This window comes from Macaca fascicularis, chromosome 6, assembly GCF_037993035.2.
Source record: "Macaca fascicularis isolate 582-1 chromosome 6, T2T-MFA8v1.1".
Lineage (NCBI taxonomy): Eukaryota > Metazoa > Chordata > Mammalia > Primates > Cercopithecidae > Macaca > Macaca fascicularis.
This window is the reverse complement of record NC_088380.1, coordinates 131,690,342-131,709,618: the sequence shown is the minus strand read 5'-3', so window position 1 is coordinate 131,709,618 and position 19,277 is coordinate 131,690,342. Positions and strand designations below refer to the sequence as shown.

At 38.5% G+C, this 19,277-nt stretch overlaps 1 long non-coding RNA gene across 1 annotated transcript in view; it reads right to left on the bottom strand.

The window, feature by feature from the left end:
• Nucleotides 1–19,277, bottom strand: part of LOC135971142 (uncharacterized) — a 323,711-nt gene that overhangs the window by 189,122 nt on the left and 115,312 nt on the right. Inside the window, exons 3-4 of the long non-coding RNA XR_010587222.1 lie at nt 18,155–18,324; nt 7,259–7,347 (exon numbers count right to left, since the gene is read on the bottom strand). This is a non-coding gene — a long non-coding RNA (uncharacterized lncRNA). The remainder of the gene's footprint in view (nt 1–7,258; nt 7,348–18,154; nt 18,325–19,277) is intronic.

The following is a 19,277-nucleotide window of genomic DNA, read 5'->3' as shown; positions in this document are numbered from 1 at the left end:
GAATCATTATGCAATGGCTTCTCTTCATACAGTATTTTCTATGTATTTATTTCTTCTCATACACCAAAAGAAGAAATATTTAACTTAGTGCTTGGTGCAAGGTTGATGATCAATAAATGCTTCTTGAATAAGAAAAAGTCTTCTCTAACCAAAATTTGGCCCTCTTCCCAGGAATCCTGTCTTAGTTAAAAGCATCACCATTCACTCGATTTATCCAGGCTAAAAACTGCAGAGTCATCTATTATTTATTTTCCTCACTCTTAAGCCCCTTCATCCAGTTGGTCACTGTGATGCTTAATTTTATGTGTCAGTTGGGATGGGTCACAGTCCCTAGATATTTGGTCAAATACTATTCTGGATGTTTCTATGAGGGTGTTTTTTGGATGAGACTGACATTTAAATTGGTGGGCTTTTAGTAAAGCAGATTACTTTTTCTAATATGGGTGGGCCCCATTTAATCAGTTAAAAGACTTAATAGAACAACAGACTGAACTCCCGAGGGGAAAGTAGAAATTCTGCCAGCTGACTGAGTTCAGGTTTGAATTGCAACAGCAACTCTTCCCTGGGTGTCCAGTTTGTTAGCCTACCCTGCTAATTTTGGACTTGCCATCCTCCATAATCAAGTAAACCAATTCACATGCATGCGCGCACGCACAACCACATGCGCGCGCGCACACACACACACACATTCTATTTGTTCATTAAGTTTTACAAATTCTTTCTCTGACCATCCTCAATTCCCTGCATTGGCTCAAGTCCCAATCTTTTGCAGTAGCCTTATAATTAGTCTTTCTGCTCCTAGCTTCTCTAATTCTCAAACTGGAATTAAGTCAGTGGCTCCCAAATGCCTGCAGAATCAAATTCAGACTCCTTGGCATGACACGCAAGGCCACTCACAATTTGGAACCAGCTTTCCTACCCAGTTCCATCTCCCACCCCTAGTCCATTCCAGCCAGCATTCCAGGAACTGTCCCACTCTTTCATACCTCGGGGTTGTACTGTGTGTGTTGTGAAATGTTATTCTGAAAATGTGAGCAAGAGTTCCAGTTATTACATACACAATCAAATAGAAGATTTTTGGCCCCGACTCCTTACTTGGCACTCAGTTGCCTAATCAGTGACTTTTGTGAGTTAAAAGCAAGAAAAGAGTTCAGCCTTCCCTAAGAATTATTTCCTTATCTCTGTGGATCATATAAATCCATATGTGCCCTGTAAACTGTGTTGACACAATGAAAGAAAAACCAGTGGAAGGTGAAACAATAAATCAGCTACAGTCAACACATTGCCAAGCCACTGTTCTGACTGCTTTTTCATTCACCTGATGCTTTTCACTTAACTGACACAATATCCCAGTTATGTTTTCATCGGGTAGCCACACCTTTAGCAAATAAATGATGTTAGACAGGGGCCCATAAAACTTCCAGCATAATTTTAAAGTCTTTTGTTTCATGTTGTATTGAATCAGACTGATTTCTGACTACCTGTCATGTATGTTTCCTTTGTTCATTAGAATGTAAGATTAGAATTACTTTGAAATTCCCTTTGGTGAATTGTTATGCGATGTGAAATGTTATCAAAAGGTCACTGAAGTACATGTACCAGTAGCTTTCAAAATTAACAGACAGCATGGCCAATTCTACATCTGGAAAATGGCCCAGTCAGGAATGCAGATATAATACTGCCAATATTCATTCATTCAGCAAAGGAAATTTACTTCCTCTCTACTGTGCTAAGTCTGGGGATATTAAAATGAATATAATACACTCTCTATCCTTAAGGAGTTCAGAGGAAGAAGACAGCCAGATTAACAAACCATAACTTTGTGTATTATAAATAATACTTGAAGATTTAAGAATAAGGTCTATGTTCACTTAGGGAGTGGTCAAGACAGGATCCACCAAAAAAAAAAAAAAAACAACCATTGTGTGTGTGTGTGTGTGAGACGGGGTCTCACTCTGTCACCCGAGGTGGCATACAGTGGAGAGATCTCAGCTCACTGCAACCTCCACCTCCCAAGCTCAAGTGATCCTCCTACCTCAGCCTCCTGAGTAGCTGGGACCACAGGTACGTGCCACCACACCTGGCTAATTTTTTTGTACTTTTGTGCCAAAAGTACAAAAGGAGGAGTTTCCCCACACTGTCCAGGCTGGTCTCAAACTCTTGAGCTTAAAAGATTCACCAGCCTCGGCCTCCCAAAGTACTGGGATTTTATAGGCTGTGCCACCACACTCAGCTCTGATTTTTGAGCTGAATCAAATGGTGTCACCTGAGAGAAAATCTGGCTTGCTTTAGAGAAGTGATTCATAAAATCTGGTACCCCGGCCAACATCTTCAGCACTGCACGGAAACTTGTTAGAGATGCAGACTCAGGCCAATTCAGGCCACTTGAATCAGATGTTCTGGGGATGTGTTTTAGCAGCTCTCTTCATCATTCTGATGCACCCTTAACTTTGAGAGTCACCAATTTCAAGAAAGATGCACAGCCCAACACAGCTGCTATCTAAGGAGTAGGCTTTTGGGGACAAGTAGTTGAAGAGGGCCACAGAAGATGAGGTCTATAGACTGACAGAGTGTAAAGAAGCCTAAATACCTTGCTTAAAAGTTAAGACTATCCTCTAGATCATGGGAGTACATTAAAGTGTTGTAACTAGGAAACTATAATGATTAGATATGTGATTTTGGAAAAATAAGTGGGGCAACAATTTAAGACATAAATTCAAGATATGTAAGCAGTGAGGGACAGGAAGATTACTGATATAATTACTTGGAACTCCTTTAAATATTTTTGTGGGGTCTTTGATTCTGAAGACTTTTAAAAATACTTCTGGATAGTTTACTAAAATATTCAATTACAGAAAAAATGGGGAGAACATTCCTTAGCATCTGTCTTGTTCATCTTCCTTTGAATCAGGAAATCAATTTCTTTTGTCCACATATGTATTCTCTGGATTCACACAATTCAGCAAGTTGGACATGGAACAGGGAGCCAATCACTGCAGCCACTTTGAAGGTCTTTCTGGAAGCCCATGTTGCCAAACTGACTGACGTACCTACGTATCTGTCTTGTGCAAGGATCTGAACTTTTCCTTTTCCCTATCCACCTCCAATATTTACCTACTGGAAGAGGGTGGTAAAACCAAAGTCCCCTGAAATCCTAGTCCCTGCTCTCACAGTCAACAGAATGCAAAGGGACCCCAAAGACTCACTGTCCCCTCAAAGCAGCACTGAACCAGAGGTAGTTGACATGTCAAATTTAGTGACTACCCCACGGCGACATAGAAAAGAGGAGAGTGTTTTCTCTAATTTGAGCTACAATGCTAGAGTGCTGATTAAGATTACTGAGTGGAATTAGCATTAACTCTGTTAGCTATTATTTGCATGACCTTGGGCAAGTTACTTAGCCTTGCTTTTAACGAAAAAAAAAATTTACCCACAAAACTGTGGGAAAGAAAGGAGTTAAAGCAGGTAAACCATTTTGTATTGACTTCATATAGTCATTATTATTCTTAGGGTAGTCATTGTTCTGGTCTTCCTATTTTTGATACTGAAGGCTCCAAAATTATGCCCTTACATGCTAGATAGGAACCTGCAATCTGAATTTAAAATGTATTATAAAGAGTCATTTCTTAAAAGAGACATATAGAATTGTATCAACGCGTATATTTTATCATTATCCTAGTTTATTAGCTCTATCATAATATTCCTGATTCACTTGAATAATGGCATTCAACATCATGACCCGCAGTGTTTGTGTTTGCTATTATTTACCTCATTTTAATGGTGGATTTGTAGACTATCTATACAATAGGATGGAAAAAATACAAGCAGACAATTTTAAATGCTTAAAATCCATTAAAAACACATACATTGGGCATTCACTAGTGCTTGGCATTATTTTTTTCTAATATGTATATAGAATAGAGTTTTTCAGTGTTCTCCTACCAAATACATCATTTGACTCTCATAACACTCTGGCAGGAAAAACTTACTCCAAAACTTTCTTTTCCTTTTACTACAGATTGAAAAATCTGGTATGTATTTCTCTTATATTTCAGTGACTTGGGTTCTGCTAATGACTATAAATGGTCTCAATTTCTTAGAGTTTTAATCCATATTACAAAAGGTGTCCAAATCATTTTTATTATCAATGGATAAGTCAGCCTAATAGTCTTTCAGAATAGGAATGTTTGAAGGAGGTCTGTGTCTCATATTTGAATATGAAGCTTTTGTTAATTATTGTTCTCCCATGGTGTTCTAAAACATCCTCCCTAACACTTCCTAGAAGATAATGATACGGTTTCCTTGAGCTGGACCTACTAAACATTTGCTCAGATTTTTTTGTGGGGTCAGGATGTAATAATTCATATTTTAAAAAATCTTTTCAAATTATTCTGCTATACAGATGATTGCATTGATCCAGAACATAACCAGCAGTTCTCTCCATTCTGCTTCAAGTTAAAGTTGGTTCCTTGGTCTTCAGCTGTAGGCAACCTATTTTTGGCTCTTCTTTCTTGAAATTAACCTACTTCTCCTTAAGGAGAAACGCTTTTAATATGGCTGTTAGAAAAGAACCCTCAAGTATATAACCTTATAGAACACGATGCTCCAAATTGCCACTTTCCATTTTGTAAATATAAATATCATTAAATCAAAAGCTTTAAAGCTGTATACTAAACCCTCTTCCTCTATGATAATAACTATTCTCTTTTCTTGTCTTATGTTTTTTCTTGAATTTTAGACCTCAGACATTATTTTTATGGGGGAAATTCTTAAATGGAAGTTTGTTACCACTTAAAGATAGATGTATTTTTCTGCTCTCGTATGATCCATTTAAACTTACCATCAAAGTGAACTATGGACTCATTTTGAGAAGAAAATATATCCCATAGACCATAATTCCCCAAGACCTTTATTTATTTGATTTCTGCTCCCTGGGATCATGGCCTCATGACATGAAATTCTCAGTTCTGTGAGCCTCCCAGGGAATAGCATTCATAAAAATCATTTCACAGCAGAACTTCAATGCCAACCCAACAATAAAATATTCCAGCACATTCTCACACTGAAGGCAGCCACGGGCAGCCACTGCTCCATTCTTTTTACAGTAAAAAGACACCTTTTGGTAAAGACATCAAAGCCGTCTCCACAACAGACCACACAGAAACCTCCTTTTAATAGAGATGTCCTTGGATGTAAAACTCCAATATAAGATAATTAGAACTTTACTAATTCTAACTACTAGAGATTTAAGGGTACTATCAACACGCAAATCCCCACAATTACTTTTTTAAAAAAATTAAGACGTAATTTTGAATATAAAACTGGAGGGAATTCACATCCATCAAATGAAGTGAATCTTCAAAGCACCTGGATTCTTCACTCTATCTCTCAAAGCAAATCATAAAATCATCCCTCTTGTCTCTGGAAGGGAGGAAAACTCCTCCACTTCACATCTTCTCTGCTGAGTTTCTTTCTACTATGGATTTTCTGTACCTCACATCCCTCTAATTCCTCCCTCTCCCAGGATCCTACTTCTTATTCCCCTTAGCTTTGAATGTGATATCTTTACATCGTTCATCAGATGCCATCAAGTTCCACTTTCATTGTGACAGCAAGGAAAAGCTGTTCTGACCTAGGGAGGAGCCTCTATAAGATAACCAGATTTTTGCAAATAGATCTCCTCTCTAAGTACTTCTGTGCTTTACAATGTAAATCACAAACAATACCAGAGTTCTTTTCTCTAACCTCACAATGTTGAGTGCCCTCTGAGTTTGCTTTGTTTTGTTTACTTAAGAGGCAGAAGGCTGTATATTTAATAACACTTTTGCCCTAACGTTTGCACACATAGCCTGAATTTACTGGATAATTTCCAGCAAATTAGTAAATTATTCAACTTATTTATTCTGTCTTTATCTAGTGATAGTCACAAATAGAAAAAACAACAACCATAACCAATTGAACATTTTGCTGTATTTGAAGGGACTGCTAGGAAAGCTAATCTTATAAATTAAAGTGAATGAGGGCTTTATCACATATATAACTTTGAGCTATATTAAGTAGCTATAGTATAGGGAAAAGACAGATATACTGTACATTATAGTCCCTGTTCTTACACTAACTGTTTGATAAATTCTGACACACAACAAACGCTGTCTAGGCAGTGGTTTCCTTATCTGCAGAATGAACACGTTTGAGTAATAGTCTCTGTGGAATTTATAGATCCAGCATTCTGATTTGAAACTCAAAAAATAATTTGTCATTATGATTTCTCTTAATACCTCCTTTTTACTCTAAAGCTAATCAATTTTTTCTTCCTCTCTGACCATTCAAGTATGACCCAAATCTTCACATACTAATAAATCAAATCTAAACTCAATTCCAAAGGTTTGATTTCATCCATTTCTACATAGAATCTGGCAATTGATTTTTTATGATCTTTTAGCTCTCCAAGTATATTTGCAAAAGAATGGGTAAATTGGATGTACATCCATTCAATCATTTAAGAACACTTACTGACTCCTAGTATCTTTTATTTCTATTTTCTTCCCTGAAACATTTCAAAGTAAATTGTGGCCATTATTATGCTTCCCTTCAGAATATTTTGGCAGGCATTGCTTAAGAAGGACATCTTCCAGTATAATCACAACACTATGATCATAGAAAAAAGAAGCAATAATTCAAAAATACCTTCTAATATACAGAACACATTTGAATTTCTCCTGCTAGTTCAAAAATGACTTTCATAGGTGTTTTGTTTTTTAATCTAGGACCCAATCAAGGTTCACAAATTACATTTGGTTGTTATGTCTTGTCATTTTCTTTTACTTTAGGACAACAGTTAGTAAGTAAACTGTGGCCCACAGACCAATCCTGCATGGCCTGTTCTTATATCTCAAGCTAAGAAGGATCTTTACATTTCTTAAGAGTTGTAAAGCCAAACTACAAGGACAAAAACAAAGAAGAAAGAAAAGAAAGAAAAGAAAGGAAGAAAGGAGAATATACAAGAGAGACTTCTATGTGACCCACAAAGCATGAAACATTTGCTATCTGCCCTTTACAGAAAAGGTTTACTGACTTTTGATCTATAACATTGCGTTTACCTTCTGTGATTTTAGAACAGTTTTTGAAGATTCCAGGTAGTTATCATAAAGAATATATCACACACTTTGGATTAGTTTCATGTATTCCTCATGATGAGACTCAGGTTAAAAATTTTTGCCTGGATCATTACAGAATTAGATTGTGTTCTTTCTATTACATTATCTCAAGAGGCACATATGTCAGGCTGTCCCATGATGGTAGTGCAAAGTTTGACCATTTTGTTCAGCTGGTGACTGCCAGATGTCTCTATAACAAGGTAAAATTTTCTCTTTGTAGTTAATAAGTAATTGACAAATGATACTTGAGATTGCATGACTATCTCATTCCTTAGTAATATTCATCCAATAGTATTATTATCTATTGATAGTCTTTGCCTGAATTACTTATTACCCTGGGGTCATGTAAAATGGTGACTTTCTAATTCTATCATTTATTTTAGATTTATTTTCTGGCATGCATCTGTATAGAAACATCTTTTCCCTTCTCTCTCTCTCTCTCTCTCTTTCACTATGATTTCTTGGGATTTTAATCCATTGTTGTTAATATTATTATTTAAATGCCAAATTGTATATCATTTTCCTAGTGGAAGCCTTCAAGCTAGCCTTTTTATTCTTTTGACTCAGCCCCATTTGGATTTGATCACTTCCTTGATTTCTTGCACATGGTGTCTGAAGCTTACCATGTACATTCCCTGCCCCTGGAAGAATCCGCCTTTCCCCAAAAATCCTGGTTCCTTTAGTAGACAGTGCTATTCAGCAATGAAGATCTGGGGGTTTTGTTGTTTTGTTTTGTTTTGAGATGGAGTCTTGCTCTGTTGCCCAGGCTGGAATGCAGTGGCACGATCTTGGCTCACTGCAACCTCCGCCTCCCGGGTTCAAGCAATTCTCCTACCTCAGCCTCCCAAGCAGCTGGGACTACAGGCACGCACTGCCACACCCGGCTAATTTTTTGTATTTTAGTAAAGACGGGGTTTCACCGAGTTGCCCAGGCTGGTCGCAAACTCCTGAGTTCAGGCCATCCGCCCACCTTGGCCTCTCAAAGTGCTGGGATTACAGGCATGAGCCACTGCTCCTGGCCCAAGATCTGGGTTCTAAGTGTGCTCATGGCTACCTGGGTGTAACTGACTCCAGGTATTTTAGTAGACAGAACTGCATCAGGGTGGGAAGCTAGGAGGTAGGGGAATATGTTCCTAAATTTCAAGCAAAGAAGCAAATGGCATAAAACTTTAAAATTACTATAAAATGTTTAAATCAGAAGTTTATAAGTACTTATATAGATGCCTCTAATTCAAGTCTACCACCACAGATTCTGCTTCACGTTCCCTGTTTTATATTTGTTTCTCTCTGCTTCCACAGTAGACACTCTGGTTTCCAGCAACATTAATGTATTTACACATTGCACCAGTGCAATATAAACACCATTAATAATGGCTAAACTACAAAGTAAGATGCAAGATTTGATTGTGTGGTTCTTGTCCTATGGTCATACTTCACTAAGGATTTATGTAATATTATAGGAAAAGTAACTTAAATGCATCATTTTCCCTGTATGTTTACAGAAAAACTTGATATACAATTAGGTCCATTTCTTAGTAATTGTAATCGAAGAGTTTACGTTTTTCACCATTTTTCATAAATTTAATATTTGAATACTTCACACTTATGTGATTCAAAAGTCAAACCCATATAAAAATGTTTTTTCAAAAAAAAATTCCAGTGATATCTCAATTTCTTTATTTCCACTGGTATCTCAATTCCCCCAGTATCTATTCTTTTGGCAATACAACACCAACTTGATTATTGTAGCTTTCTAGTAAGACTAGAAGTCAATTAGTGTTAGTCCTCTGACTTTGTTCCTCTCCTTCATTATCGATTTGGTTATTTTGGGTCTTTTGCCTCTCCATATGAAGTTTAGAATGAGTTTGATTATTTCTTTTTTTTTTTTTTTTTTTTTTTTTTTTTGAGACGGAGTCTCGCTCTGTCGCCCAGGCTGGAGTACAGTGGCCGGATCTCAGCTCACTGCAAGCTCCGCCTCCCGGGTTCACGCCATTCTCCTGCCTCAGCCTCCGGAATAGCTGGGACTACAGGCGCCCGCCACCTTGCCCGGCTAGTTTTTTGTATTTTTTAGTAGAGACAGGGTTTCACCGTGTTAGCCAGGATGGTCTCGATCTCCTGACCTTGTGATCCACCCGTCTCGGCCTCCCAAAGTGCTGGGATTACAGGCTTGAGCCACCGCGCCCGGCCGAGTTTGATTATTTCTAAAAAATAATTCGTTGTGATTTTTATTGTGATTACACTGAATCTGTAGATCAAGTTGGGAAGACTGGCATCCTGACAATATTAAATCTTTCTCTCCATGAACATGAAATAGCTCTCCATTTAGTTAGTTCCTTGATAACTTTCAGAGAGTTTTATTGTTTCCTTCAAATAGAATTTGTACATATTGGGTTATACCAAAGTATGTTATTTTGGGGGGGTGTTGTAAATGGTAATGTATTTTTAATTATGAATTTCCTTTAGTGTATTGCTGGTATATAGAAAAGCAATTGTCTCTTGTATATTAACCCTATATCCTGCAATCTTGTTAGAATTACTTATTCATTCTAGAAGAGATTTTTGTTTTTGTTTTGAATTTGGGGGTTGTCGTTGTCGTATCTTTTGGATTATCTCCATAGACAAATGTTATCTGTAAACAAAGACAGATTTACTTATTCCATTCCAATCTATATGTCTTTATTTTACTTTCTTGTCTTATTGCATTAGCTAGGAATTCTCAGTACAATGTTGAAAAGCAGTGGTGAGAGGGGGCCTTCTCAACTTGTTCGTGATATTAGAGGGAAAGCATTGAGTTTCTCACCATTAAGCATGTTAGCTGTAGGTGGTTTTTTGTAGGTGTTATTCAGTTGAGGAAATTCTCTCTATTCCTAATTTGGTAAGAGATTATATCATGAAGGTTATTGAACTTTGTCAAATAATTTTTCTGCATCTGTTGATATGTTCATATGTTTCTTCTTTGACCTCTTGATGTGATTAATCTATGTTAATTGATTTTTGAATGTTGAATCAGCCTTGCATACTTGGAATAAATTGCACTTGATTGGGATGTATAATTATTATTATTTTTTCACCTTGGTGGGTTCAATTTGCTAATATTTTGTTGAGAATTTTGCATCTATGTACACGAAAGATATTGGTCTGTAGGGTTATTTTCTTTTTTTTAATTAAAAGTTTGTTTTTATTTTTATTTTTATTTTACTTTACATTCTGGGATATATGTGCAGAACATGCAGGTTTGTTACATAGGTATACATGTGCCATGGTGGTTTGCTGCACCTACCAAACCATCATCTAGGTTTTAAGCCCTGCATGCATTGGGTATTTGTTCTAATGCTCTCCCAGACTTCCCTCCAACTCCCCGACAGGACCTAGTATGTGTTGTTCCCCTCCCTGAGTCCATGTGTTCTTATCGTTCAACTCCCAATTATGAGTGAGAACATGCAGTGTTTGGTTTTCTGTTCCTGCGTTAGTATGCTGAGCATGATGGCTTCCAGCTTCATCCATGTCCCTGCAAAGGACATGAACTCATCCTTTTTTATGGCTGTATAGTATCATAAGATATATATGTACCACATTTTCTTTATCCCTCTATCATTGATGGGCATTTGGTTTGGTTCCATATCTTTGCTATTGTAAATAGTGCTGCAATAAACATACATGTGCATGTGTCCTTAGAATGATCTATATTTCTTTGGGTATACACTCAGTAATGGGATTGCTTGGTCAAGGTATTTCTGGTTCGAGATCCTTGAGGAGTCACCACGCTGTCTTCCACAATGGTTGAACTAATTTACATTCTCACCAACAGTGTAAAAGCATTCCTATTTCTCCACAGCCTCACCAGCATCTATTGTTTCTTAACTTTTTAATAATCGTCATTCTGACTGGCATGAGATGGTGTCTCATAGTGGTTTTGATTTGCATTTCTCTAATGACCAGTGATGATGAGCTTTTTTTCATATGTTTGTTGGCCACATAAATGTCTTCTTTTGTTCATATCCTTTGCCCACTTTTTGATGGTTGTTTTCTTGTAAATTTGTTTAAGCTCCCTGTAAATTCTGGATATTAGACCTTTGTCAGATGAGTAGATTGCAAAACTTTTCTCCCATTCTGTAGGTTGCCTGTTCACTCTGATGATAGTTTCTTTTACTGTGCAGAAGCTCTTTAGTTTAATTAGAACCCATTTGTCAATTTTGGCTTTTGTTGCAATTGCTTTTGGTGTTTTAGTCATGAAGTCTTTGCCCATGCCTATGTCCTGAATGGTATTGCCTAGGTTTTCTCCCAGGGTTTTTATGGTTTTGGGTTTTACATTTAAGTCTTTAATCCATCTTGAGGCATTTTGGTATAAAGCGTAAGGAAGGGGTCCAGTTTCAGATTTCTGCATATGGCTAGCCACTTTTCCCAGCACCAATTATTAAATAGGGAATCCTTTCCCCATTGCTTGTTTTTGTCGGGTTTGTTGAATATCAGATGGTTGTAGATGTGTGGTGGTATTTTGGAGGTGCCTGTTCTGTTCCATTGGTCTATTATGTCAGTTTTGGTACCAGTACCATGCAGTTTTGGTTACTGTAGCCTTGTAATATAGTTTGAAGTTAGGTAGCGTGATGCTTCCAGCTTTGTTCATTTTGCTTAGCATTGTCTTGGCTATATGGGCTCTTTTTTTGGTTCCATATGAAATTTAAAGTAGTTTTTTCTAATTCTGTGAAGAATGTCAGTGGTAGCTTGATGGAAATAGCATTGTATCTGTAAATTACTTCGGGCAGTATGGCCATTTTCACGATATTGATTCTTCCTGTCCAAGAGGATGGAATGTTTTCCCATTTGTTTGTGTCCTCTCTTATTTCCTTGAGCAGTGGTTTGTAGTTCTCCTTGAAGTGGTCCTTCACATCTCTTGTCAGCTGTATGCCTGGGTATTTTATCCTCTTTGTAACAATTGTGAATGGGAGTTCATTCATGATTTGGCTGTCTGCTTGTCTTACTGGTGTACAGGAATGCTTGTGATTTTTGCACATTGATTTTGTATCCTGAGACTATGCTGAAGTTGCTTATCAGCTTAAGGAGTTTTGGCAGTGACATGATGGGGATATCTATATATACAATCATGTCATCTGCAAACAGAGACAATTTGACTTCTTCTATTCCTATTTGAATACACTTACTTTCTTTCTTTCTCTTGCCTGATTGCCCTGGTGAGAACTTTCAATACTATGTTGAATACGAGTGGTGAGGGAGGGCATGTCTTGAGCTGGTTTTCAAAGGGAATGCTTCCAGCTTTTGCTCATTCAGTATGATATTGGCTATGGGTTCGTCATAAATAGCTCCTACTATGTTGAGATATGTTCCATCAATACCTAATTTACTGAGAGTATTTAACATAAAGAGATGTTGAATTTTATCAAAGGCTTTTTCTGCATCTGTGGAGATAATCATATGGTTTTTATCATCAGTACTGTTATGACTGATGTTATGTGTTGGGTTATGTTTATTGATTTGTGTATGCTGAACCAGCCTTGCATCCCAGGGATGAAGCCAACTTGATCGTGTTGGATAACCTTTTTGATGTGCTGCTGGATTTGGTTTGGCAGTATTTTATTGAGGATTTTTGCATCAGTGTTCATCGAGGATATTGGCCTGAAGTTTTCTTTTTTTTGTTGTGTCTCTAACAGGTTTTGGTATCAGAATTATGCAGGCCTCATAAAATGAGTTAGGGAGGAGTCCCTCCTTTTCAATTATTGGTAATAGTTTCAGAAGGAAGGTACCAGCTCCTCTTTGTATCTCTGGTAGAATTCAGCTATGAATCCATCTGGTTCTGAGGTTTCTTTTGGTTGGTAGGCTATTAATTACTGCCTTAATTTTAGAACTTGTTATTTGTCAATTCAGGGATTCAACGTTTTCCTGGTTTAGTCTTGGGAGGATGTATGTGTCCAGGAATTTACCCATTTCTTCTAGATTTTCTAGTTTATTTTTGTAAGGGTGTTTATAGTATTCTGCTTTAGTAGTTTGTATTTCTGTGGGGTCAGTGGTGATATCTCCTTTATCATTTTTATTATCTATTTGATTCTTCTCTCCTTTCTTCTTTATTAGTCTAGCTAGCAGTCTATCTATTTTGTTAATTTCTTCGAAAAACCAGCTCCTGGATTCACTGATTTTTTTGAAGGGTTTTTGGTGTCTCTATCTCCTTCAGTTCTGCTCTGAGTTTAGTTACTTCTTGTCTTCTGGTAGCTTTTAGGTTAGTATGCTCTTGCTTCTCTGGTTCTTTTAATTGTGATGTGATGGTGTCAATTTGAAATCTTTCCAGCTTTCTGATGTGGGCATTCAGTGCTACAAATTTCCCTCTTAACACTGCTTTAGCTGTGTCCTAGAGATTCTGGTACATTTTTTCTTTATTCTCATTAGTTTCAAAGAGTATCTTGATTTCTGCCTTAATTTCTTTATTTACCCAGGATTCATTCATGAGCAGGTTGTTCAATTTCCATGTAGTTGTGTGGTTTTAAGTGAGTTTCTTAACCCTGAGTTCTAATTTGATTGCACTGTGGTCTGAGAGACTGTTTATTATGATTCTGTTCTTTTGCATTTGCTGAGGAGTGTTTTACTTCCAATTGTGTGGTTGATTTTAGACTAAGTGCCATGTAACACTGAGAAGAATGTATATTCTGTTGATTTGGGTTGGAGAGTTCTGTAGATGTCTATTAGGTACACTTGATCAAGAGTTGAGTTTAAGTCCTGAATATCCTTGTTAATTTTCTGTCTTGTTGATCTGTCTAATATTTACAGTGGTGCTAGAGTCTCCCACTATTATTGTGTGGGAGTCTAAGTCTCTTAATGGGTCTCTAAGAACTTGTTTTATGAATCTGGGTGCTCCTCTATTGGGTGCATATATATTTAGCAGAGTTAGCTCTTCTTGTTTCATTGATTCCTTTACTGTTATGTAATGTCCTTCTTTGTCCCTTTTTAAATCTGTGTTGGCTTAAAGTCTGTTTTATCAGAGACTAGGATTGCAAACCCTACTTTTTTTGCTTCCATTTGCTTGGTAAATTTTCTCCATCCTTTTATTTTGAGCCTATGTATGGCTTTGCATGTGAGATAGGACTCCTGAATACAGCATACCAATGGGTCTTGGCTCTTTATCCAATTTCCCAGTCTCTTAATTTGGGCATTTAGCCCATTTACATTTAAGGTTAATATTGTTATGTGTGAATTTGATCCTGTCATAATGATGCTATCTGGTTATTTTGCACACTAGTTGGTGCAGTTCCTTCATAGTGTCACTGGTCTTTATATTTTGGTGTGTTTTTACAGTGTCTGGTACCTATTTTTCCTTTCCATATTTAGTATTTCCCTCAGGAGCTCTTGCAAGGCAGCCCTGGTGGTGATGAAATCCCTCAGCATTTGCTTATATATAAATGATTGTATTTCTGCTTTGCTCATGAAGCCTAATTTGGCTGGATATGAAATTCTGGGTTGAAAATTCTCTGCTTTAACAATGTCGAATATTGGCCCCCTCTCTCTTCTGGCTTGTAGGTTTTCTGCTGAGAGATCCACTGTTAGTCTGATGGGCTTCCCTTTGTAGGTGACCTGGCCTTACTCTCTGGCTGCCCTTAGCATTTTTTCCTTCATTTTGACCATGGAGAATCTGATTACGTGTCTTGGGGTTGATCTTCTCGTGGAGTATCTTAGTGGTGTTCTCTGTATTTCCTGAATTTGAATTTGGCCTGTCTTGCTAGGTTGGGAAGTTCTCCTGGATAATATCCTGAAGTGTGTTTTCCAGTTTGGTTCCATTCTCATCTTTTTCAGGTACTCCAATCAATCGTAGGTTCAGTCTTTTCACATAGTACCATATTTCTTGGAGGCTTTGTTTCTTCCTTTTCATTCTTTTTTCCTCTAATCTTGTCTGCATGCCTTATTTCAGCAGGATGGTCTTCAAACTCTGATGTCCTTTCTACTGCTTGATCGATTTGGCTATCGATATTTGTGTATGCTTCACGAAGTTTTTGTACCGTGTTTTCCAGCTCTATCGGGTCATTTATGTTCCTTTCTAAACTGGTTATTCTGGTTAACAACTCCTGTAGCCTTTTATCAACGTTTTTACCTTCTTTGCATTGGGTTAGAACATGCTCCTTTAGCTCAGAGGAGTTATTACCCACCTCCTGAAACCTACTTCTATCAATTCATCAATCTTACTCTCCCTCCAGTTTCATGCCCTTGCTGGAGAGGAGTTGTGATCATTTGGAGGAGAAAAGGCATTCTGGCTTTTGGAATTTTCAGCTTTTTTGTGCTGTTTTTTTCCTCATCTTCATGGATTTATCTACTTTTTTATATTTAAGGCTTCATCCCAGAGGGGCACTGGCCTGATGCCAGCCAGAGTTCTCCTGTGTGAGGTGTCTGTCAATACCTGTTGGGGCGTCTCTCCCAGTCAGGAGGCATGGGGGTGTCAGGAACCCGCTTGAGGAAGCAGTCTGTCCCTTAGTAGAGCTGGTGTGCAGTGCAGAGAGAATCTCCCTTGTCAGGATAAGCCACTCTCTTCAGAGCCAGCAGGCAGGAAAGATTAAGTCTGACTGAAGCTGTGACCACAGATGCCCCTGCCGCTAGGTGCTCTGTCCCAGGGAGATGAGAGTGTTGTCTGTAAGCCCCTGACTGGAGCTGCTGGGTTTCCTTCAGAGATGCCCTGCCCAGTGAGGAGGAATCTAGAGAGGCAGTCTGGCACAGCTACTTTGCTGCACTGTGCTGAGCTCCACCCAGTCCCAACCTCCCAGTCTCCTTAGCACTGTCAGGGGAAAACCACCTACTAAAGCCACAGTAATGGTGGTCACCCCCCTTCCCACACCAAACTCAGGCCAACTCCAGACTGCTATGCTGGCAATGAGAATTTCAAACCAGTGGTTCTTAGCTTGTTAGACTCCATGGGAGTGAGACATGTTGAGTAAGACCTCTTGGCTCCCTGGCTTCAGCCCCCTTTCCAAGGGAGTGGATGATTCTCCTGTCTCACTGGAGTTCTGGGTGCTACTCGAGTATGGAAAAAAAAACCCTACAGCTCAGTGCCTGCCTAACAGCCACTCAGTTTTACACTTGAAACCCAGGGGCCTGGTGGTATAGGCTCATGAGGGAATTTCCTGAGCCACGGATTGCAAAAATCCATGGAAAAAGCGTAGTACCCCAGGGCAGGTAGCACAGTCCCTCACTGCTTCCCTAGGCTTGGGGAAGGGGAAGTCCCCCAGCTCTGTGCACTTCCCAGGTGAAACAATGCCCCACCCTGCTTCTGTTCACTCTCTGTGGGTTGCACACACTGCCTAACCAGTTGCATTGAGATGAACTGGGTACCTCAGTTGGAAATGCAGAAATCATCCACCTTCTGCATTGGTCTTGCTGGGAGCTGCAGACCAGAGCTGTTTCTATTCAACCATCTTGGCCCTTCCCCTGGGTTATTTTCTTACAGTGTCTTTGTCTGGTTTTGGTATTAATCTGGATCTTAGAAAGAGTTAGGATATAGTCCCTCTTTTTTGTATCTTCTGGAAGACATTATAGATAATTAGGATAATTTCTTCCTTAAAGGTTTCATAGAATATACCACTAAATCCATCTGGACCTGGTGCTTTCTTTGAAAGGTTATTAATTATTGATTCAATTTCTTTAATAGGCACAGGCCTACTCAGACTGCCTATTCTTTCTTGTGTGAGTTTTGGCAGATTGTGTCTTTCAAGGAATTTGTACATTTCACTTAGGTGATGAAGTTTATAGACATGGTTATTTATGGTATTCCTTTATAATTCCTCTAATGTCCACAGGATCTGGAGTGGTGTCCCCTCTTTTATTTCTGATATTAGTAATTTGGGTCTTCCCTCTTTTTTCTTGGCCAGACTAGAGATTTATTGATTTCATTGGTCTTTTCAAAAAACCAGCTTTTGGTTTTGTTGATCTTCTCTATCGACTTTCTGTTTTTAAATTCATTGATTTTAGCCCATGCTATGCTTTTTTCCAATGATAATTAATGGATTTTAATATGCTATCCTTTCATTAGGTTAAACGGCTACAAATACATTTTCCATTCTTCTCACTTAATGGATTATTTCTTATTATACATTGTCCATTGTGCACCACAAAGTTTGCAAGAGTATATAGGAACAGTCTAATAATAGTCATCTTGCTATTAGCCATTCACAAACATACATGTAGACTAGAAAACACTGTAGTACGTTTACTGGCTTTGTCCAGCCCAGCAGTCTGTAATCCAAACACAGCCATCCTGTGAGAAACAATGATGGTTTTCTTTGCTCTCTTACTCTCTTTCCTCTTCTTGTTCCATATCTTTGTTAAGATTTCTCCTACAACTCTGCACTTACCCTAACCCTACACTATTTCCAGGGTCCTGGGATGATGAACTCAGATTTCTCCAGGCCTCTTTTCTGCAAGTGTACTTGGTATTGAGAGTGCAGCTTCTAAAAGACAGAAACATTTTTCTTGTTTTTTGTTTTGTTTTGTTTTGTTTTTTCTCTTTTTGAGATGGAACTTCACTTTTATTGCCCAGACTAGAGTGCAATGGCATGATCTTGTCTCACTGCAACCTCCACATCCCAGAGTCAAGCAATTCTCCTGCTTCAGCCTCCCTAGTAGCTGGTATTATAGGTGCCCATCACCATACTTGGCTGTATTTTTAGCAGAGACGGGGTTTCACCATGTTGGCCAAGCTGGTCTTGAACTCCCGACCTCAGGTGATCTGCCTGCCTCTGCCTCCCAAAGTGCTGGAATTACAGGTGTGAGCCATCACGCCCGGCCAGAAATATTTTTCTTAACATTACTAACTGTCTCTAAGAGCATGACTTTGATTATTTGTTATGCCAAATCTTATTTTAACAGAGGGAAGATGTACAGAAGACGAAAGGAATAGACATACTGTCCTACTATAGTAACAGTTTTCAAATTTTTCCCTTTCATACTTTCTAGACTTAAGTAGCACAGGTCAACAAAAAAGTATCTATCCCTTTCTTTCCCCCAAAGGACACCTATTCTGAAGATCCAAAATATTTCTTAGCAGTTAGAAGTCTAAAAAATGTGGTGATTGATGTGATCTTGGGCATCTAGATGAGTGTTAGTCTTTAGTCCAGAGAATCTGAGGCAAAGCTGTGTGTACTCCACATCTTTATTTTCTTAGATTCACATTGCAACTATTTTTCTGACAAGAATTAAAGAAAAGGAAGGAAGGAAGGAAGGAAGGAAGGAAGGAAGGAAGGAAGGAAGGAAGGACGGACGGACGGACGGACGGACTGGTCGAGGGTACATGAGTGAAGAAGGCAATTACCCACAAATATTAGTTTGTTGTGTCACAAGGTAAGATGCTAAAACATCATTCACACCATCTATCAATACACCTTTATCAACGAATCCCGTGTGACCTCAAGGGCTTTTTCACCCTTAAAAAGAAAAACTTATCTTACAGTAAAAGTGCTTCTGGAAGGACTCTATGGCATAGTCAGTATAGTCTTTGGGATATAATGAAAGAAGTATGCTCGTGAGCCTGCTGTGGGAGCACAGAGCAGGGCCATTTAGGATGAAGGTAAAATTAACAATAAAGTTCTGATCATAAGACCAGCTGGTGGCAAAGTGAGGAATAAACAGGTCTTTCATTCTAGTGCTCATTCTTGGGTTCCCAGCTGTCTCCTGGGTCTTATTAAATAGCCAACTTTAAATAAGAACCTGCAGAAAGAGACTTTAGCATTGACCCATTGTGATATGGGATAGGGGAAGAAAGGTAAGGTTATCAAAGCTTGACTTTGCCAACTCTGTGGTCTGTCCTGGAGCTAACCCTGCTGCTACCATTTTTTGTGTCCCTTCTTTCTCTGATCTAGTTTTTTGTGCTTCCTACCACAACCCAATCCTCAGACCTATACTGCTATAAGCACATGAGGGCAGCGCCTCAATTCCCATTGCTACTCAACATTCATTGCTGTATAATGACTTCCTTACCCCCATCCCTGCCAACTCTGATTATTCAAAGGTGCAGAACCAGGGAGAACTTGCCCTATTTCAATGTTCTGAGTGTATACCTGACTGTTTTAGGATAAACACTGAAATCAGCCCTTCTACAGCCTATGTTTCTTTGCTGTGGATTGCATCCCTATAAACTGG